This window comes from Jaculus jaculus, chromosome 9, assembly GCF_020740685.1.
Source record: "Jaculus jaculus isolate mJacJac1 chromosome 9, mJacJac1.mat.Y.cur, whole genome shotgun sequence".
NCBI classification, from domain to species: domain Eukaryota; kingdom Metazoa; phylum Chordata; class Mammalia; order Rodentia; family Dipodidae; genus Jaculus; species Jaculus jaculus.
This window is the reverse complement of record NC_059110.1, coordinates 90,996,921-91,020,296: the sequence shown is the minus strand read 5'-3', so window position 1 is coordinate 91,020,296 and position 23,376 is coordinate 90,996,921. Positions and strand designations below refer to the sequence as shown.

The 23,376-nt window shown below is 47.2% G+C and overlaps 1 protein-coding gene and 1 non-coding gene across 2 annotated transcripts in view; one reads left to right on the top strand and one right to left on the bottom strand.

Annotated features, from left to right (window-relative positions):
• Asic2 (acid sensing ion channel subunit 2) overlaps positions 1 to 23,376 on the top strand; it is a 1,263,387-nt gene that overhangs the window by 701,368 nt on the left and 538,643 nt on the right. The window lies entirely within an intron of this gene.
• Positions 4,945 to 5,084, bottom strand: LOC123463880. The gene has a single exon (XR_006639250.1).

Sequence of the window (23,376 nt, the reverse complement as noted above, 5' to 3'; positions counted from 1 at the left end):
AGCAAGCTCTGCCTGACTGAAGGTCCTTCTGTCTGAGGTCAGATAGATGGTGACTCTCGAATCTCCCTGATGTCAGGCTGAACCACTGGAACCATCATGCATGGAGTGGGGAGCCCTAGGTAAGCCTATCATTAAGCTTTTTATTCTCGTGTTGGGTCACTCCACCTTACTGTCAGCTAGCTAGAGGCTGTAGATTGAATGGTCCTTGAAAGTGTGAGCTCTGAGAGGAGGGAGTACCTTCCCAACTCCTGCGTGCTGAGGGGCTGATATTTGTCTTGTGAATCTCACAGGCCTTGATGGGGACTTGGGTCTTATTCTAAGACTATCAGAATCCTGATGAGGCCTTAAAGATATGGTCCCACTTTTAGATTTGGGATTTTCAAAGGCTATCCTGGCTATGGAATGGGACTAGAGGATAGAAGACGAGACCAGGAGAGCCATGTCAGAGAGAAACTGAAGGAACCCCGGAAAGAGACAGTGCTGGCTTCGCTTGATCGTGAGTAGTGAAGAAGGAAGGTTGCATGTGACACAAAGTGGGACAGCTAGAAACTGGTCCTATGGGCTAGGGAGTACGAGGAACAGCCAGAAATGGAAGAGGATGCCCCACTTTCTGACTTGGGCAACTGGTTGTGTCATTTGTTAAAATGGAAGAGAAGTAGTGAGCATGGAGGTTGGAAGAGACTGAGTTCAGATAGGATATACAGAGTGGAAAGTGTCAGCCATTTAAGTCCAGGGAGTTTCTAAGAAGAGAGCGAGAGAGAGAGAGAAGCTAAAGTAAGAAGATGAGCAGGAGACAGAAGTAAGAGCACCCTCCAGGAAAGAAACCAGCCACTATTTGGAAGATACTGTTTTTAGGCTTTACTGTCCTGCTATGTGGATTAAATGCTGAATGGTGCCAGTGAGGCAAAAAAAAAAAAAAAAAAAAAATGAGGATGGTAGCCCCAGAGTTTTAGAATTCTAGAGCTAGAGGGGGCTTCTTGGATGGAGCGGATGGGATGGGGAATCTGGCTGCAGGAGGATTATGCACCCTGGGGGGATAAGTCAGCTCCCCAAAAGGCCACGATAATTTGCACATCTATGTTTTCCACACCCACATAAATCTATAGGTAAAAACTGCAGTGATTATGAATTATAATGTAGTTATATGCATTCGTAAGACTTTGTTTCACCGAGACATATTACAATGCAGTTCTATGCATGAGTCAGACTTTGTGTCACTGAGACAAACTCCCACCCACCTCAATCAGGACAACTTCAAGGAGGAAAGATTTGTATGTTGTCTTGGATGATTCTGGGTCTGTGCTGAGACAGAGCATCATGGTGGGAGGAGCATGTGCCAGAGGCTAGTCACCTGTGACAGACAGGAAGAAGAGCAAAGGAGAACGGCAAGAGGTCAGGGCAACTTGACCACCAGTGAAGGGTCCTGGTGACCTGTTTCCTCCAGTTCGGTCCCACCTCCTGCTCTTCACCACTTCCTGATAATGCTGTCGTGCTATGAAACCATTTCAATGGTTAATCTCAACCATTTCAATGGTTAATGTCATCTTGATTGAATCTAAGATCACCTAGGAGATGGATGTGTGAGCATGGCTGTGAGGGAATTTTCAGGCTGGCTGAGCTGAGATGGAAGACGGCCATGACTGTGAGCAGTGCCACGCCGGGGGCTGGCATCCCAGCGGGCATGGAGAGAAAGCCAGTGGAGCACCGGTGTTCGTCACCCTCTGCTTCCTGATCAGGGTTTGAATGTGGTCAGTTGCTCCATGTTCCTGACACTATGTCTTTCCCACCATGGGGGACTATATCCCCTCAAACTTTAACCCAAAATAAACCCTTTCTCCTCTCCGTTAAGTTGCTTCTTGTCAGAAACCTTGTCACAACAGCAAAAAGAGAATAACTAACATATTCATCAAGATATTTATCTAAGCCAGGCGTGCTGTCACACGATTTTAATCCCAGCACTCCAGAGGCAAAGGTAAGAGGATCGCCATGAGTTCAAGGCCACCCTGAGACTACATAGTGAATTCCAGGTCAGCTTGGGCCAGATTAACACCTTACCTCAAAAAAAAAAAAAGATATTAATCATCTGGTCATAGTCCTTTGGAGCCAGTCACCTCCCATCAGCTGTCAACCGAGCCTCTAATGCCTGAGCCCCCCATTGTGAAGGGCATCTCATCTTTGAACCTTAACAATTATCTAGACAGGCGTGGAGATGCTGATAAGATGCTATGGTCTTACTGGAAAAGTTGTTGACCACTAGGGACAGGCTGGAGCTCAGCTTTGCAGAGCAGGGCGACCTGTTCATGTCCAAGGTGAGGGAATGTGGGTTAAAAAAGGCCTTCCTCAGGGATGATGCTCTCCAGTGCTTCCAGAAGCAGATGGCATGCGTGGGTCCCCTGGGTTGTAAAGTAGTAAGATGGGTAGGGGCTATCTACCTGAAGGAAGTAATCATCTTCAGGTTTCAGCATGTACACCTGTGTGGATAGAAGCTTGGTGAGACCAAGACCAAGCCTGTTGATTTTTCATGAGAACTTGGGAATCCAGAACTGTACAAGAGATCTCCCAATTGTTAAGCGTTGCTCTTTAAAGAATAGGTGATAATTAAAAAAATAAACCTATCCAGGAGCCAAAATAATCTCATCTATAGGCCGAGGAAATGGCTCAGTGAGTAAAGGGCTTGCCACACAAGCATGAGGACTTGAGCTTTGATCCCCCGCACCCATATTAAAGCCAGGCGTGGTGGCCTACACCTGTATCTCGGATGTAGGAAGGGGGACACAGGAGGACCCCTGGGGCTCACTGGGAAGCTAGCCTATATGAATCAGTGAGCTTCGTATTCAGTGAGGCTACGTTTTAAAAAATTAAGTAGAAAATTATTAAAAAAGACACCTAGTATCGACCACTGGCCTCCACATGCAGGTGAATGCACATGAACCCACACCATATTGTAGCAGTTTCTGTCTTATTGCTGGGGCAAAAATTTAAAAAAAAAAAATGACCAGAATCATTCATGGAAGAAAAGAACTTGTCTCCAGCTTAAAGTTTCACGGAGAAGTTTCATCCTGGCAGGGAAAGCATGGCAGGGGTAGACAGCAGGATGTCACATCTCCACAGCAGCTGGAAGGAAGTAGAGAGACTGAGCTAACTGCCACAAATGGAGCTTGGCTATAACACCCAAGGCTCACCATCCAGTGGCACACCTCCTCCCACAAGGGCCCATCTCCAAAAGGTTCCAGCAACTGGGAATTCAGTATGAAGCTTAATCACAAACACATGCTATGAAGGATGTTCCACATTCGACCCACCACTCATGCACGCATGCATACACACTACATACACACACAATCTCATGTACAAGGCAGATTGCATTCCTGGGTCATCTGTCAGGGAATCTTGATTTCCAGTCCATTGTAGCCCAATCCAACCCAGGTACCGAGACATGGCTAGAAAACTGGAGGCTACACAGCATGTCACAGGTGAAGTCCAGGCCTGGACTCCTTAGCCACTGTTTTTTTCAGTACCCTATAGTTACTATTTCCCTCTGGATGCCTATCTAAGCCTACTATTTAGCTAAATTTCCTTAAACTCCTCATTTTATACAAAACAAGATTGAAACCAGAAAAGAAAACAAGATGGGCTCCCCCAGCCCCCTGTGCAATATCAAGGTTAAGGCAGAAGCCAGGTCTCCTCCCCCACTACAAATGCAGCCTTGCCCTCCCGAGTTCTTTAAGCACTTGAAGGCTCCCAGGGTGAGGGCTATATTCAGCTTGCAGTGAATTGCTAATTTGTTCTGCTCCTAAGCATATGAACAACCCAAGTTAAGGTCCCCAGGACCAGCCCCCTAGGCTGCACCACCTTAAATTTTCTCTCCACGGGGGCCTGACTCACCAGCCAGGCACAGAACTGTTCCTCTCTGATGAATGATAAACACATCTGCAGCCTGCCAGCCGGTTCTGATTTGTCTGATAATTGGAGCCCAGGCGACACTGGCATGATGCTGTCACTTAGCAAGGAGAGAGGGAAGGAAAGACCTTGGGGCTTGGAGCCCTGGACACCAAGTAGAGATGGCCCTGACTTGTGGACCTTGGGGAATAGGTCATTCAGGTTGTCAAAACCTTACTTTACTTATCTGTAGAGTGGACACCATGAAGCCTGATCATAGCTTTTTGCCACAGAAAGGGGATCACAACCAAGGCAAATGAAATCTGATGTCATCACTTAAAATCTTTATGGCGTCCTCATGATCTACAAGTTGAAGTCCAGAGTTAGTTATAAGCCAGCATGAACTAGTGCAGCAATGTCACCATGCCCTCTCTGGGCAACCTCTCGCTTCTGTCTTGGTAGGAACATCTGGCTTTTACTGGACACTTACTCTGTGCCAGGCACTGTGCCCAGCACTGAGAGTTAATTAGCTGGCAAATCCCTCCTAACATTCTTACAAGAGAGGTCCTATTACCTCCAACAGGGTACAGCGGGACAGTTAGATTAGGGAGCTCACAGAACTGGCCCAAGCATCCCTGCTGGTGACCAAGAGTTGAGAAGTTAATCAACTATGCAGAGTCTGTCCTCCTCCCTGCCCACCATCCCCATCCACGCCCCACAGGCACAGGGCACCACCTGACTTCTCCCCAGCTCTTCTCACACCAGCCACCTACGGCCTTGTCTTAGCCCTTTGTCTGGATGTTTCTTCTACTTGTAAAGGGCCACTGTGTGAATTTAAAATGTGTGTGTGTGTGTGTGTGTGTGTGTGTGTGTGTGTGTGTGTATGTGTGTGTGTGTTTATTTTTTACATAGGTGGTAGTCTTGTATCCCCTCTCCTGGTCTCCATTTCCCTGAGGGCCCTCCTCAGTAGGTTCCTTGATGTTCACTGTGGTATATTTAGGGCTTCTGTCAGTCCTCTGGGGGAAGGCTGTACCTCAGCATATTTCTTTATTTTTTTCTTTAAAAGTTATATGGAGGGGCATGATCATATTTAGCCAGCTGTCCTAATTCAGAAAGGGACCTCCATATTTATGTAGGATTGCTGCCTTCTGTAGACAAGGTTATTTTCTCATTTGTCCACATGGTAGGTGCCTGCAGCTTCCATCCTCAGGACATTTCTAACCATCTTGGGATCTTATAATCTCCCCCCACCCCCACAACCCCTGAGACTTGGCAGTGTGTTAGCAGTTTGTTTCAATGTTGACTTCTCTCTCTCTCTCTCCATATATATATATGGAGAGAGAGAGAGAGAGACATAGAGACATATTTGGTGGTTTTTTTCGAGTTAGGGTCTCACTCTAGCTCAGGCTGACCTGGAATTCACTATGTAGTCTCAAGGTGGCCTCAAACTCACAGCGATCCTCCTACTTCTGCCTCCCGAGTGCTGAGATTAAAGGCTTGTGCCACCACGCCCGGCTGACTTCTCTCTATTTTTGCTACTATCTTCGGCTCTGATGTGTTTCAGTTCACCTCGGTGTCCATTGCTACTTCCCTGGACATGGAGGTCAGGCTAGCATTGGAAGCAATCCCTGTGCCCTTACTTCCTCTGCAGTTTCTTCTGGACTGGGTAGACGTGGTAGATGTGGCACATCTCATGGTGTCTCTGGGTGACTTTTTGACCGAGGTCCAATTCCCAGCCCCTCTCCCTGCACTCGGCTCCATCAGGGAAGCCCTCTTGTCTCCTGCTCATGGGCTTTAAATGTCTGGATGTCTCCTGTCAGTGGCTGGAGACCCTTGTCCTCCAACCGTCCTACAGCATGCCATCCAGAAAGGCAGGTGTGATCCATGCTGGTACATTTCACCATCTTCTGTTGTAGCCAGACCCTCCCCCTCCCAGCAAGCCCTAGACGTTCCCTGTGAAGGGGGCTCTTGCTTTCATCATCTTTCCGTCCTGAGCCACGACACAGCATCGCACAGGACATGCACATGAGCTCTGCCAATGGAGGAGGAGGGGAAAAGAAATGGGGGAAAGCAAGGGAGGAAAGCGCATAAAGAAGGAGGAGGAGCAAGAGAAGGGGGAGGAGGAAGGGGAAAGGAGGGGAAGGGGGAGGGTAGAAAGAGAAGTGGAGGAGGAGAAGGAGTAAAGGTTGGTGTGTGAATGGTCAGCAAAGAATGGTCCTCTCATCTGGGGCCCTGCCTGCTTTTGTAGAAACCTGAGCTTTGAAAAAAACTTTTTTTTGGTTGTTCAGTTTTGGTTTTGGATTTTTGAAGTAGGGTCTTGCTCCAGCCCAGGCTGACCTGGAATTTACTATGTAGTCTTAGGGTGGCCTCAAACTCAGAGATCCTCCTACCTCTGCCTCCCAAGTGCTGGGATTAAAGGCGTGTGACATCCCACACAGCTGCAAAACAGTGTTTTATAAAAGATTACAAGGGCTTTCCGTCTGGCGGCGCCCACCAGCCACCTGGTTAACAGTGGTGAGCAGGCATGGGCAACTCCAAGAACATCTGGGAGATTTGGAAGAAGCAGACGATGGGCTTCCTGGGATGGATCTGCACCACACGCGGCCCCAGAGGAGCTCAGGCTGGGCTACAAGGCCAAGCAAGGTTATGTCATAGACAGCATTCGTGCGCATGTGGTGGTTGCAAACGCCCATTCCCCGGGGCTGCAAGTCTGTAAACCACTGTGTTAACCAGCTGAAGTTTGCTCAAAGTCTAGCCCGTCTCTGAGGAGAGAGGCAGACACCACTATGGGGCTCTGAGTCCTGAATTCCTACTGGGTTGGTGAAGATTCCATACAAAAGTTCTTTGAGGTTGTCCTCATTGATCCAACCCATAAAGCTTAGCAGAATAAATCCTGACACCCCGTGGATCACCATACCAGTCCACAAGCACAGGGAGATGCACGGGCTGACATCTGCAGACCACAAGAGTCAGGCCTTGGAAGGGGCCACAAGTTCTATCATGGTTCTAGCCAGGCAGCTTGGGGAAGGCTCAGTGCCCTGCAGCTCCACCCTTACCACAAACAGAAGCAATGTTTGTAAAATCCAGACCATTGGGATGACCTGGAAGGCAACATTGTGCTGAGAAGAAGGGGCGGAAGAGTGTCCAGCACTGAAACATCTCACACCCTCCAAGGCTCAGGGTTCACTGTGGAAGAGGTGGCGGAGAGAACGTAAAAGCCACAGAAAGGGTACCGCTCCTTACATACAACTGTCCAGACAGAAACTGGCCTCAATGTCTATGACCTCGCAGTGCCTAGCAATACCTACACTAGACCCTCATAATAGGAGAAAAAGATGATGACATAAAAATAAAACAAAGAGAGACTAACGGAGAGAGGGAGGGGATATGATGGAGAGCAGAGTTGTGAAGGGGAATGGCAAGGAAATATCATAGTTTATTGTGTGTAAGTATAGAAGTTGTCAATAATATTTTTAAAAAGGCTAGCAGATTAGAGTATATTTTATGAATAAACCACATGGACACCTAAAAAATCCATACCTAACAAACAATACAGAATAGTAAAAAAAAAAAAAAAAACTACAAAAAAAGATGAAAATAAACAAAGAATATCTGAGAGAGAGCATTGGTGTCCCAAAGTCTAAAATATTTACTACCTGTTTTTTTGCAGGGAAAGTCTGCTGGCCTCTGGCATGGGAGGATGCAGACTCCAAAAGGAATGAGCAAAAAAAAAAAGGGGGGGGCTGGAGAGATGGCTTAGCGGTTAAGCGCTTGCCTATGAAGCCTAAGGACCCCGGTTCGAGGCTCGATTCCCCAGGTCCCACATTAGCCAGATGCACAAGGGGGCGCACGCGTCTGGAGCTCGTTTGCAGAGGCTGGAAGCCCTGGCGTGCCAATTCTCTCTCTCTCCCTCTATCTGTCTTTCTCTCTGTGTCTGTCACTCTCAAATAAATAAATAAATAATTTAAACAAACAAACAAAAAAAAAAAGGAATGAGTATTGGTGTTTTAAACCAATGAGAGGAGACTAGGCCCTTCCAGAGAAGGCAAGCCACTAGAGCAACAATTTATCAATATGCTGCCAATAAGGGCAGGCTGGGGCCTCCCCTCTATCTCGACTTAGGATATGTGGTATCTCTCTTGGGTGGGAATCATAAATTTACAAAACAACTAATGGAGGTAAATAGAAATCCTCCCTGCCTGTCATGAGGTACTATGGTAAAGGCAGCCAGTGTTAGTCTGGTAACTCTGGTGAGGGGGAGATGGAGTCAGGGATTGGGAACAAGACTCCAGCCTGCTGAGGAAAGCCAAGGGTTCCAGACCTGTCAGTCCCAGTGAGGATGGCAAGACAAGTTCTCAACTGTCTGGCTATTAAGATTCAGCTTTTCAGCTCTGCTCTAGCTTATTAAAGATGTTTTTATGACTTCTGAACTTCCTCTGAGGAAGACCACACTCCTTCTAGCTGGTGCACTGAGCTCACATTCTCTTGCACAGCAGCCACAGTAAGCAAATGCAAGCTACCTATCGAGTACTTAGGTTTGATGCACCGTGTGAAGTGCTTTTTGTATTTATTTTATCTCAGGGATAATCATCTTTATCCCCATTTTATATATGAGGGAACCGAGGGCCAAAGCAATCAGTGAACACAGGATTACCCAGTTTCAGGAGCAACAGACCCTGATTAATTGGCTACAATGTCTGATTATAGTTTTATTTTATTTTATTAAAAATATTTTATTTGGGCAGGGCGTGGTGGTGCACACCTTTAATCCCAGCCTTTGGGAGGCAGAGGTAGGAGGATTGCCATGAGTTCGAGGTCACCCTGAGATTACCTAATAAATTTCCGGTCAGCCTGGGCTAGAGTGAGACCCTACCTTGAAAAAGCACACATATGTGTGTGTGTGTGTGTGTGTGTGTGTGTGTATATATATATATATATATATATATATATATATATAGCTGGAGAGATGGTTAAGGCTATGGATAGTAGTTAAGACCCTTGCCTGTGAAGCCTAAGAACTCAGGTTCAATTCCCCAGAACCCATCTAAACCAGAGTCACATACTGGTGCATGCATCTGGAGTTCGTCCGCAGTGGTTAGAGGCCCTGGTGCACCCATTCATTCCCTCCCTCCCCCACTCTCTCTCATAAATAAATAAAAATAAAATTAAAATATTTTAGTTATTTATAATTTATTTATTTGAGATAAAGTCAGAGGCAGAGAGAAAGAAACTGGGTGTACCAGGGCCTCTAGCCACTGCCAACAAACTCCAGGTGCATGTGTCACCTTGCTCACCTGGCTTTACATGAGTACTGGGGAACCAAATAGGTCCCTCGGCTTTGCAGGCAAGTGCCTTAACCAGTGAGCAATCTCTCCATCCCCTGATTATAGTTTTTGTGGAGATATATATATATATATATATATATATATATATATATATATATATATATATACATATATATATATATACACATACACATATATACACAGTATACATCAAGAGAATTTGTATTTATTTATGGATGTCTAATTAATGTCTAGAATAGCTCAAGAACAAGTGCCTTCTCTTCTCTCTCTTTCCTTCTCCCTCTCCTATTCCCCACGTCACACACACACACACACACACACACACACACACACTCACTCACTCACTCATACATACTATGAGTTATGTCTGAGTTAGTTCTTTGTCTAGCTTCAGCTGAAGCCTGTACCACTCTTTGTGGTCTGAATGAGAAAGGTGTTGAGTTCCTGGTCCGCATTTGGCGGTGATGTTCGGGAAGGCTGCAGAACCTTTAGGAGGTAGAACCTTGCTGGCGGAAGTGTGTCACTGGGAGGGCGGTGAGGTTTTATAACCCAGCACCACTGCTGTTCTTCCTCTGCTTCCTGTCTGCCGGTGTGATGATGTCACAGCAGCTTCCTGCTCCAGCCTGCCATACTCTCCCCACCACGATGAAGCTTCTCCTCAGACCTGCAAGTAAACTGCACTCTTTCCTCCCATGTGCTACTTCTGGTCAGGTACTTGTTCACAGCCATGACAAGGTAACTGATACACCTCCAAACCTGAGATTCCGCCCTAACCCCAGACTGCATGGCTGAAAATCTTATATTGATTTCTATTCCATCAAGTACTTATTAATGACATGCAGAGATAAGCGAGGGAAAAAAATGCCTAGGACTGGACAGATGGCTTAGTGGTTCAGGAACTTGCCTGCAAAGCCTAAGAACTTGGGTTTGATTCCCCAGGACCCATATAAGCCAGATGCACAAGGTGGTGCATGAGTATGGAGTTCATGGAGTTCATTTGCAGTGGCTAGATTCCCTGGTGTGCACATTCTCTCTCTCCCTCTCTCTCTCTCTCTCTCTCTCTCTCTCTCTCTCTCTCTCTCCTTCTCTCTCTCTCCCTCTCTCTCTCTGTCTCTCTCTCTGAAGTACATAAGTAAGTAGCTAAATAAATAAAATCATCCCTTTTCTAAGAAACTTTCAGTCTAATGAAGGGATAGATAAATAATCTATAAACTACAAGGTAATGAATGAATGGCTGCCATGAGTTGCCGGAATTTCTGGCTCTGGTGCTGGAGCAGCTCGGGCTCTCTGGGCCTTGTTCTCCAAGAGTACTTCCCTTAGGAGGCCACCGGAGAGAAGGGAGGAGTCTAAGTTCACACTCACCTAGCCCTAGACAGCATCCCTTCTCTTCCAGAGAGCTAGCCTCTTCTTTTGTCTTCTCAACCTCTAATTGGAACATGTCCTTATAGCTAGCTCATGCCTGCTACCTTAGCTACCTCTCTGGCACTGCATGTCTAGAACAACTGCTGACATACCCCACTTACCATACTGAACTGACTCATCAGACCCCAAAGAACTTAAGGTGTTTTCAACTTGATCTGTTTAGTAATCCACAGAAATCCTTCGTGAGTGAGTCTCTGAGGTTGCTTCCAGGAAGGAAGGAGGAAGTTCTCCCCCAGAGTGAGCCCTTCCCCAAGAGTGGGTAGCACCTCAGTGTCAACTGTAGACCCGCATGGCTTGAAGACCATTGGCTCTACCAGGTCTTCAGTGCTGGATGGGGACTGCTGAGGCATCTGGCCATGTGGACTGAGCAGCTACTGGAGTTCCTTGATTCTCCGCCCTGCAACTGCTATTGGACTACAGTAAATTAACCCAATAAATTTATTCTAGTATTTCTGCTCCTCCAGAGAACACTGACTAATACACTCTCTATGGAGAGTCCAGGGCTAGACCTATTTCCTACACCCCATCTTCTCCCATCCAGCTTTCTTCACCCTCCCCACTGAGCAGAGAGCCTTGGGTGGAGACACCATCACCCACCCCACCTCCAACACAGCTGGCTCTACCCTCTGCCCACGAGTACCCACACAGAGCTGGAGGGGAAGTCTAATATGGTTGATTCAAACTCTCTTGACAGCTAGAAACAATGGACCTGAACCAACCAGATGAAATTTAGCAGAGATAAATGTCAAATTCTACACAGTAAGCCCAGGAATCAATCACAGGAACAGGACTGGGAGAGCTTGCTTTGCAGTAATGATAAGGAAACATTTAGGAGAGTAGCTGAGGAGCTGGCCAAAAGCCTAGCTGTTACCAAGAGTGTGACACAGTGGCTCGATAGGAAAAAACAGTGCACTCACAATGTTCAAAGCTAAATCAATAGCGGAATGTTCAGGTCGGGAAAGGTGGTCATTTAACGCTTAGTTGGGACTGTTTAGAGTCCAACTAAAAGGTGGGGCTGGCTATGGGCATGGGGAGCAGAAATGGGTGATACTTATCCAAAAACAGTTCCAAAACTTACAAGGAGAAGGATACAGAGGTGGTTTCTCAGCCTTGGGAAACACATTATGTCCCTACGCCATCAGCAGCCTCCTCCCCCCCCCATTTTTGAGGTAGAGTCTCACTCTAGCCCAGGCTGACCTTGACCTTGAATGTATTACGTAGTGTCAGGTTGGCCTTGAGCTCACAGGATCCTCCTACTTCAGAATGCAGTGCTGGGATTAAAGGTGTGCATCACCATGCCCAGCAGAGCATCAACTTTTCCTTAACTGCCCCTTTCTATGATGAGGATGGGAGAAGGGGTGTGGGTTATGGGACAGCTGCTGATGTATTCACAATGCCCTTCTTTCCACTCAAGCCCTCTGAGTACAGAGGTCCATGTTTTGGCATGGGGCTGCTGTTATTTCTCTCCTGATTCTGTACTGTTCATCCTGGAATGTGGACTTGATAGTGTCTTTAGAACTCTACTCTGTACTGAATGATGAGGAAACTGTAGCTATGAAAAGAACTGTGGCTTCATCAAAATTACTACTTTGGTGGCTGAGCAAGAATTAGAGTGGAGGTCAGTCCAGTATGCCTTCTGGTTTCTTTCCTTCTCATATGACTATTCACTGACTCTAGGGGCCTTGCTGGTGAGATAGGGAGACATGGAGGGGAGAGGGGAGAAGATGGAGGAGGGAACAGAGAAGGAATAAGAGAATAAGGAAGGGGAGCAGGAGAAGGAAGGAAAGGAGGAGGCAGAGGAGGAGAGGAGGAGGCAGAAGGGAAAGAGGAGGGGAAGAAGAGAAGGAAGAAGAGGAGAGGAGAAGGCAGAGGTGGCAGGATTGGGACACAGGCCAGCAACAAAGCAGAGAAGCTCAGAGAAGACCACGGCCCTGGAATCTCCCTGTTACTGAAAGGGTTCCCACTGTGCCTTTAGGGAAGTGAGCCAACTTCTGGGCCAGTTTTCCTGAGTAGCCTTGGATCCTTGGGAAAGCCTTGGTCTATCCACTCTCTGTTGCCTACACTATGAAATAGTAAAGGCCCGGGATCAGTGTGAGCTAAACACTCCTTGGAGGAATGGAAAAGGCGAAGTTGCTTAGGTTCCCAGCAGTAGCCACTGCGCCAGGCCAGGTATGAAATGCCACAGTGGTTTGCTTTTAATGGTCCCAGTTATCACATTTTAAATTCCAATATTATCATCATGTTCATCGCCACCATATCCTCAACCCTAGGCTCCAATGAGCACTTCCAAGCCTACAGTCTTCCTTGGGTCCTCCAATGGGCTTGTGAGGTTGCCCACAGAAGTTGAGACCCGGACTTATGACTCACAGAGTTGGAACTCTAGCTAACAACAAGGTTTTATTGACTCCGCTGCCCTGGGAGCTGTGGCTTTTGAACTTGCCTTCCTGGAGTTATAAAGCAACTATTCAGCCCTGCAATTTTCCTCTTGTATAATTCTAGGATGAGAGTCTCACTTTAGAGGTACAAAATAACAAGCAAGAGTGATGTGTACAACCTGGAACCCCAGCACACCAACAGTCAATCTAGGGTTTCTCTACTTGTATGGTCAGAGAACAGAAAAAAAGCAAAGGGGAATAAAGAAAAATAAAATCAAGTCAGTCCATTTTAGAGATGTGAATACCAAGTCCATGAAAAAAAAAAGTTTATTTCATGGGAATGTACAGCATTTTAGTGCCATCACTGGGATTATATCTCTGAGGGCCCAGGAGTCTGGACCTATAGCTTCTGTCATCCTCATGGGGGTCCTGAAGGGATGGGTAGTTGCCTCTGTCATTTATTTGGAGTTGAGAAACTATCTTTGCTCCAAGATGGCAGACAGCTGTGGTAGACCTTCAGATTGCTCTGCTGTATATATACACTAGTGACACAAAGACAAAGGTCCACAGGGATTGGTGGAGACATTTGGGCATCTACTCCACATCTGGCCAGAGGTGCAGGAGTCCCGGATGTCTGCATCTCCCCGGGCACTAGTGCTGGAGACAGAGAAATGTTCCCTACCAACCCCGCCCCCAACTCTAGGACAACATCCCACTTGTTCCTTCCACCACTCAATAGATCAAGAATGAGGGCTTGTCTATATGCCTTGCCATACCCTTTATTCAGGACACCTGTGTCTACCTAATGTCAGCTCCCTGTTCCTTGAAATCACTGTCTTATTCTACCCACTCCTTTTGGATGTGCCTACCCATCCCACCTCCAGGGTTGGTCTCTGCTTTAAAGACATCTTCTATGGCCTGGCACCCACCACTCATCAGTCAGTGGAGCAATACAGCCCTCGATGTAGGAAGCCCTCAGGCTGGGCCTCCTTGGTGTTGGTGGTCCTACCACTGACACGAAGGTGTTTTCCCCTCTCCACTTCCTGTCCTGATTGCTTCTCTGTGCTCCCCGGTGCCACGGAGACAGAGACGCACCCAAAGCCTTCCCCCTGAAACATGGGTCCTGAGGAGCTGATTCTTCAAGGTGATCTCTTACCAAGAGGGAGACAAAGAGCCCTGGACAAATGAACTTCAAGAGCAGCAGCTCAAGCAGGGTCCAGCATTCTCCTTTACTGCGGGGCTTTTCAGATCCCCACTTGCTGAGCCAAAGCACGCTCTTCTACAAGTATTCAAGAACACCAGGCAATGCCTGGTGTGTACTTGAAATCCCTTTCAGAAAATACCTGCCTACCGCTTCCCTTACATGTTGCGTGGCTTTTGGCAAGTCCTTTGTTCACTGTGGGTGTCATTTTCTTAAGGGGTAAAAATAAACAAATTAAAGCAAAGTAGGGGTTGGGTGAGATGGTCCAACTTCTGGCATTGGCATTTGCCAATTCTTTCCTACGTGTGGCTACATCCTGGGGCTGGGGAAGCAGAACTACTATAGATTGAGAACAGCATGGCACTAACAAGGCTCTGGGAGAATGAGCCACGAGGGATGTCTTTGAGCTACTTTCCAGATGAGGAAAATTGTCTTCATTTAGCCAACATCACGTGTCTGTGAATAGCACTTGGGATGCCCAGGTATTTGAGAGTAGCTTGTAGCTCAGGGCCAAACAAGCCCCACTGAGAGGTCCAGGATGGGGCACTTGGATACCACCAGTGGCTCAGGCAGAAATGACAGCTGCATGGACATGCCAAGGCCTTGAAGACTCTATTCTCCTCTTGCAGAAGTGGGGCTGGAGAGATGGTTCAGCTGTCGAGGCACTTTCTTGCAAAGCCTAAGAATCCAGGTTCGGTTTCCCCAGTACCCGCATAAAGGCAGATGAACAAAGTGGCACGTGCATTTGGAGCCAGTTTTCAGTGGCTAGAGGTTCTGACATGCCCATTCTCTCTCTGTCTCTTCCCTCTCTCTCTCTCGGTTTGCAGACAAATATATAAAATGTTAATAAAAAGAAGTGGAGGTCACAGAAATGGAAGCCACGGAGTGGCACCGCAGGCGTTAGAGCTCAGCTCCATAGCCTTGTGCTATACTGGAGCCTGGGCCACCACAAGGAGCCACATGGCCTTTGAGGTACCAAAGACACTGAAGCAACTAAATTAGAACCAGTGTCAGAGAGGGCTGTGGGGGAAAGCTGAGCACACTCACAAGATGCCTGGCACTTTCGGCCAGCCAGCCATGCCCACGGCCTCGTTCAGCACTGAACTGCTAGGATTCTTTTGGCTGTCTCCTGGGTGTGTCAGCCTCTCCTTCACATGTATTTCAGAAGAAATAAGAAGAAATCGCACACACTTTACCATTAAGAAGTGGGAGAGTTCTCAAAGGATGGTCTATGGAAATCTGGTCCTCTGGGGTCTGGGACAAAGTGTTTCCTCATCTGATAAGGTTGAAGAATGCTATTTACTCGTTCCTGGACTTCTGGAAGGCCTCCCACCCCTCCGTACAAATAACCGCAGGCTCTGAAGTATCATGATTAGTACAAGGTTACCCACATTTATTTGGCCTTGCAATACTTTTAAAAACCCCTTTTCAGAGATCACATAATTGGTGGGCTTGAGAGATGGCTCAGCAGCTATCAGTGTTTGCTTGCAAAGTCTGATGGCCCATATTTGATTCCCATGAAAATTCATATGTACAAAGTGTGGCATACATCTGAAGTTTGTTTGAGGTGGGCAAGAGCCTCTGGTGTGAAAATTTCCTTCTCTTTCTCTGCTTGCAAATAAATAATAAATAAAATAGTTTTTAAAAAGGAGGTCATAGAATTGCTGCTTTTTACAATGAAAAATCATACAGCAGGTCCAGAATGGACCTCAAGGGGCTTTAAGCCAAGTCTCCAAGTCTCAAGCTTTCCAGAGAAGTGGAGCCATCACAGGACTGCTGTGCTGCTCTGAAGGGAGCCAATCAAAACCCCTCCCTGGGACTTTTTGAACTGTCCCTGAATTTGTTTATAAGTTCCTGTTCCTGAATCGTTAATTGGGACCCTAAGGATGTGACCCAGAAGCTGGCAGCCTGTGTCATGTTAGTGTGACATCACTGTGTTACCATGTTGCTGTCACAGGAGCAAACCCTCCTCCGAAAGGCAGCGTTCCAGCCAAGCGCCTGCTGAGCTACAGTGCCCAAGGTTTCTGGAGCGGCTATGATTCTTATGGCTTCCCCCTCCTTTCCTTCCTTCCTGCCTTCCTTTCTTCCTCCCCCCCCCACCCTTTTTATTTTGCATGGGGCCTCAGGCTGCTTCAAGGAAATCTTTTCTCGATTTTTTTTTTCTTAGACTAAACTACCCAAGTCAACACTCTTTCTGTCACAAGTTAAGCAAGAAACTGTATCAAACTCCAAGTGACTCTGTTGGTTCATGCTACTTCACAGCCTGCAAGTGAAGACAGCCCCACACATGGCTGAATCCAGAGCGTGACCTCCATCACCAGCGGGGCCTGAGCCTGTGCCTTCCTCCTCCTCAGGTCTCAGCTGTGTGACCTTCGTTCTCAGAAAGGTTCTCCATCATGGTCACAAAACTGACAGCACAGCTCCAACTTCGTTTGAACAGGAAGCAAGAAATGCATCGTAGGCATAGAAGTACGGTGGTGTGAGTCTGCAATGTCCTCCGCAGGCTTATGTCATTCATGCTTGTCACCTCTCTGATGGTGACATTACTTGGGAAGCTGTGGAACTTTTAGCAGGGGTAGGGCTGGGCTGGTAGAAGTTGGTCACTCAAGACAGACTTTTTTTTTTTTTTTTTTGAGGTAGGGATACTCTAGCTCAGACTGACCCAGAATTCATTATGTAGTCTCAAGCTGGCCTCGAACTCATGACAATCCTCTTACCTCTGCCTCCCAAGTGCTGGGATTAAAGGCATGTGCTACCATGCCCGGCTTTAGGCAGGCTTTTTGAATGTTATACTTGGACCTGGTTCCTGCTACTGTCTTTGGTTCCCGGTCACTGTGATGTGAACAGTTTTGGCACACACACCCACTGCCATAAACTGAGCCATTCCATCATGTGTTACCCACCATGATGGACTACACCCCCTCTGAGGCCAAAATAAACCCTCTTTCCCTCTAGGTGTCTGTATTGGGTGTTTTGGTCACAGTGATACAAAAGCAACTACTTCACAAGGACACAAAAATCATTCAACATCTCCGTCAGTGAACCAGCTTCCCTGCCCATCCTGAAGCCCATCAGCATCTGCAGGTATATTCATCTCCCAGGGTTACCACAACAAAGCACCACAAGGCAGGCAGATGAAAATACTTTGTCTCATTGTTTGAGAGGCTGGATGTTCAAAATCAGGGTGGTGGTGGTTCCTGAAAAACCTGCTCATCTCCTTGGTCTCCGAGTTTCTGTCCATTCACATGACATTCGCCCTCTCTGTGAGTCTGTCCTTGGCATGTGAACTTCACCTTGATCTCTGTCCATTCACATGACATAGTTCTTCTCTGTGAGTCATGATCTTCTTTTAAGAGGACAGCAGGTGTACTGGATGACTGGTCAACCTACTCAAATATGACCTCATCTGATCTAATTATATCTGTAATAAACCAAATTAATATCACATTTGGAGGCCCAGAGGGTTAGGACTTCAACTTATTAATTTGAAGTGGGCATAATTCAACCTGTGACATGTGGAGACTATGATCTGCCCATTAGCCTAGGCATGCATCTTGTGTTTTGTCAGCCCAGGGCTGCCTCTGAATCCCACCTCAGCGACAGAGACTGAGAAGGAAGAGGGTGGAGATCCTGTCCTGTCCTCTCCAAATAAAAAGAAAATCTGGCTGAAGTTGGAAAAAGAAGGTGTGGGAAAATCACACATGCCCACTCCCAATTTTGACCTCAGTTTGTAACAGCTTGCAGCTGAAAATGGCCTGAGCCATGATCTGTCTCCACCTTTCCTTCCCTCTTACAGGTAGTTCTGTGAGCCATGACCCCAGAAAACCATGCGCTTATCTTAGAAATGATGACTTTTCTACCAGGAATGCTCATTTCCTACTTCTCTGGTGTGTTAGTCAACTCCGTTACTATAATGAAATACCTGAGATAATCAACTTTTATAAAGGGAGGGTATTGTTGTCATAGTTTTGAATGCTTTGGTTTATAGTCAATTGGCCTCATTACTCTTGGACCTGTGGCAACCCAGTACATCATGGCAAGAACATGTGGCAAATGAAGCCACTCATTTCAAGGAAGGGGGGAGGGGAAAGGAAAGAGAGAGAGATCACACAGTCTCCTTTAAGGCCAGGCCCTAATGACCTAAATCCCCCCATTAGGGACTATCTCTTAACGGTTGTTACCATCTCCAAATATCACCAAACTAAGGATGCATCATTAACATAACGCCTTTGAGAGACATTCCAGATCAGAACTACAGCCTGTGACCAATGAGCACCCTCTTGTACCTTGTCCAAAGTTGCCTCCTGTGTCCTCCTCTCCCCAAGGCCATGGCACACACCCACTTCTTTTGCTTTGCTCTACAACACTACCACAGAGCCTGTCCTATGACACTCCCCACACTGTATTATCCCCCCACTTCTGGGGAGCACGAGTCCCTGATGTCAAGCTGCATGACTCCTGACATCACTGGGCCGTAGTTCGATGCAGCACTTGGACCACAGCAATGGCTCCATGAATCTTCAGCTGGCTAGCTGCGTGCAGACAGTCCTGGTCCTCCCCACTCCTTTTCCCAGAGCCAGCTCCTTTCCTCACCGAGGCTGGTCCAGTCTGGCTCCCCTGCTCTCCCTCTGATCACCAGGCCCATGCTGCTAATCAGGCCCTCCAACCTCCAGAGGGCTCAATCCCCCCTCCCTCCTCATCCCCAGACATTATACAGCTTTCCCCAAGAGCCTCCAAACTCATTCGCTTTCTGACCCCACACTGGCTGCAGTCACACTCCAGGCAGTGTCTCTGCCTCTTTTGTTCTGAATTGTTTTGATATGCAGCTCTCTGGGGACATCGCTACTTGCTGCTCAAGCCATCTCAAACTCAAAAACAGTATCCAGGCCCCTGATCACAGGAGCTCAACAGACAGGAATGCACACAGACGCTCCAGGTAGGGGACTGAGCATGGTTGGCAGTGTATGTCTGACTAAGCCTTTGTGTTCAGTTTCCTCTGTCAGTCTCCACAGGCACTGGGCATAATCATCTCTGTGTCCCTCAGAATCATGGCCCCCTGCTTGGAGAGATCAGTCCTTAAGGACCCATCCTTGGCTTTAAGCTCCTTCCACATCACCCCCTTGTTCAACAGGATTGCCTATCTTCTCCCTTGGCTTTAGAGACTCAGAGGCTCTGGCAGAGAAGAGGTGCCTCTCACTGACCTTCCAGGACTTTTCTGTAGCCAGCTGTGTGGCTTTAGGCAAGTGACTTAATTCCTCGGAGGAGGCCCGAGCCTCCTCTCCTTTATCTGCATAATGGGGCTGAAGATCCTTCACTTGGGACTGTAAAGAGGCCATGTGGAATGTGGGTTGAGGGGTGGGTTGTAGGCTTATAGGCCATGCAGGATAGCCCTGGCCTGTCCTCTTTTCTTCAACCCTGAGGCCAAACAGGTTTCTGGAAGAGACTCAGAGAGCATTTTAGATCAGAGCCAGACTTCCCTGAGAGCTCTTGGCTACTTCTAGGCACTAATGAATCTCAGTGGGTTTCAGTGATTGTTTATAGGTCTGTCCTTTGAGGTCCTTCAGACTCCCCCTCAGGGGCCTTCCTCTGACCTTCTATTCTTGTAAGAATGATATAAACTGAGTCGCATCCAGAAAATTGCTTGCTATTTATATGCCCCAAGGTGATCTCTACATGGAATCAGATAAAAGGGGGCAGTTGGTTGAAAACAGCCTTTTGGGCTCTTCCTTTAAGTGCCCATCTGGGATCCATGTGGGTGAGAACCTTCTTGATTCCTGACCCACAACCAGATCAAGGCAACATTCAAGGGAAGGCTGGGGAAGCATGCATGCATTCACTCATTCACTTGGCATGTATTATTCACAGAGCATCCATGGAAGGCAGGCAGAGTGTTGGGTAATGGGGATGCAATAATAAACAAACACATAACGACATACCCTGGGAAGCTTACAGACACCCTAGTGAAACATTTTTTAACCTACTATAATTATATCCTTATCTATACCTGTGTCCCCCCACAAACAAATGGACCAGAATCTTAATAGACAGTGAGGGCACCTGAGTACTCCATTCAGTGATCTATAATATTAGATATGGACCAGGCCCTGCTACATCCCAGGCATGCAGGGTCAGATTCAAGTGCACCCTGCTTCCCATTGCCTCTGAATACCTAGTTTGCTGAGGGAGGAAGACTGCAGAGTGAGTGGGTTCTGACTGCAGCAAGCACAAGGCCACAGTGGAGTGTAGAGGACAGTCACCCCAGCTGGCCTTTCCTGCAGAGATGGACTCTACGTAGTCATTTCCCATCCTCTTCCCTTGCCTCCATTTAACACAGTCTAGGCCAAGCCCTCTTCCTCTCTTTCCTAAACCTTGTCTCAGACTTTCTACCCCTCCACCTTTCCCACCCTTTCCTTGAATCTCCAGGAAAGGCCAGGGCTTGTCTCGTAAAGTCAGACAAGGGCAGCCACTCACCAACGCAGGGGCACACGAGCCTTGGCCAATGGAAGAGATCAGGATGCTCAAGTGGCCTGGCTGTCCCCCTGTTCCACCGTTCATGGAGTCTCTCTTCCCTGTCCTCCACATCAGCGTCTCAGCTCCTTTCTAGTCAGAACCTCCTTCCCGAGCCCTTCCAGTCCAGGTCGTTCATCCTGAGAACTCTGCCCAACTTCCGTCCCTTTCTCTGGGGTTTCCTTGCTCCCTGACGCCTTCCGCTGGTCACGAACTCTATGCTTTTCTCTCTCTTCGGACCCTAGGTGTCTCCAGAGCCCTCCCCACACAAGACAGGGACGTACCTGGGCTCAGTGCTGGCCCCCCTGTTGCGCTGTTAGCCTCGTAAAGACTGGTCTCAGTTGTGTCACCACTAGCCACAGCCACAGCAAATTCCCTGTGTATTCTTACTGAGGGGTCTACAGAGAACTAGGTCACTGTAGTCTCCTATCCCAGAGTTGCTAAACAAAACAGAAAGCAGGGCACAAGATCACTGCAAAGATTTCAGAGAGCAACCACTCCACTTGGGGTAAGAGGAATGATTTTGTTGAGTGACTAAGGGGGGGGAGGAAAGCTGAAGAGGAAAAGGCCTTAGGCCTGGGGTTTAACTCCTTGCTTTCCCAGAAAGTAGGAATAATGCTAACAGTTAGCAATGGCTTCTTGGCACAGAAGCTGGACCAACTATGTATTGTTCAGCGTTGTTCAGATCAAGTCCTCAGGCTGGGGTTATCCATCCTAGGTGCCCATGAGAGTCCTTAACAAAGACATCAGAGATAAGGGCAAGCCAGGTACCCAATGCACAAGCCCAGGGAGACACTCACTCTCAGGTACAGATCTTATATTTGGAGGAGCCAGAGAGTACACAGCTACCTCCTCAAATTTTTTACTCTAGACTCTGCTTGCAGCCCTACTCCAGAGGCCTGTAATTCACTTCTTATTTCTACGAAGTTCTGATGTAGTCAGGCTTGGGGACCACTTGGTTAGACGTGACAGGAGAGCACTGTATGGGGTTCAATTAATGCTATTGATACTAATCAGATGGGTGAACCCCAACTGTGGCCCAGTCTTATGGGCTCTAAATACAGCTGGCCTGGAAGTGTTTCTCTGGCTAAGTCCTTAGGGTAGAAAGTAAGGATAGCACTATCTTGGAGAATGATGGCAGGATCTCAGGAGGCAGGAACAGGTGCATTATGGGCCGTCCTCAGACGCAGAGCTAAAGAATGGGCATTAACAAAGAGACTCCGAGGACGGTGGTAAAGAGCTCTCGTAGCACATACCTACGGTCCCAGCACTCAGGAGTCTGACGCAGGAGGTTCATGAGCTTGAGGCCAAAAGTGGGAGGAAACAAAGGAGAGGAGAAGAGAGGAGAGGAGAGGAGACGGGAGAGTAAGGGAGCTGGTGAGGAAATGCAGGTTGAAAAACAGAAGAAAGAATAAGAGAAAAGAGGAAGCTAGTTGGGAAGGATAAATCTTTAGAGACTGTAGAAGGTCAAAAGATACCAGTAATCAAGTCTGTTCTGTGGTTGCTAGATTGTGCTTTAGTTATGCAAAAAGGGAAATGTGGATGAAGGGTATCCTAATCTCTCTCTCTCTCTCTCTCTCTCTCTCTTTATCTTATAGCAGCCTGATCTCAGAACAAAACAGTAAAAGTTACTGGGTACCATGGTTTTAGATACACAACAAAGAGTTCACAGAAGATTCTGTTGCCCTTTGATATCATACAGCTTGTGAGCTAAAATAAAGCAAGGGGTAGCAATAACAGGCTGGAACATAGCAGAGTTGTAAACATCATCCAAAATACACAACTGTGCACTTATACCTCTGAAGTGTTGGTTTCAAGAAAGCAGTAGCTACTAAATTAGCAGCCTGGCTTATATTTCTATACCTGCTCATTTGGAAAACTGAATAAACCATTTTTTCTTTTTCATATGTGTGTGTGTGTGTGTGTGTGTGTGTGTGTATGTGCATGCATGTGCACACATGTGCATGCATGTGCACACAAATTGTATGTGAAGGCATGTATGTGCCTCAGTACATATATATGGAGGTCAGAAGACTACCTTGGGATGCCAGTCCTCACCACCTTATTTGAGACAGGGTCTCTCTTGTTTGCTGCTACCAATGCCAGGCTAGCTGGCCCATGAGCTTTGGGATGATCCTGACTCTACTTCCCACTGTGATTGGCAGGTAGTAATTTTCTCTGGCTTTATGTGGGTTCAGGGGACTCAAAATCTGATTGTCAGGCTTACGCAAGCAGTAAGGCTTTTGACCACTGAACTATCTCCCAGATTGGGGCTAACCAGATTTCAATTAAAAAAATAAATAAGCCAGGCATGGTGGCGCACACCTTTAATCCCAGCACTCAGGAAGCAGAGGTAGGAGGATCACCATGAGTTCCAGGCCACCCTGAGACTACATAGTGAATTCCAGGTCAGCCTGGAATAAAAAGAATAAATAAATAAATAAATATAATTTAAAAACTCTAAGTTTCCAAAGCTAGTCCAATTGCCAGAGAACAAAAATGTGAGCCACATACAGAGCATGGGGAGGGGAAGCAAAAGTATCTAGCAGTTATCCGGGCAGCTCTTCCCTATTTCCCAAACCAACCATCCCCTTCAGAAACAGCTGATCATTGTAGTAAAGGGGCCAGACCAACTCACTGGCACATATATGCATGGGTCACAGACAGTATTCTTGTATCCCTAATA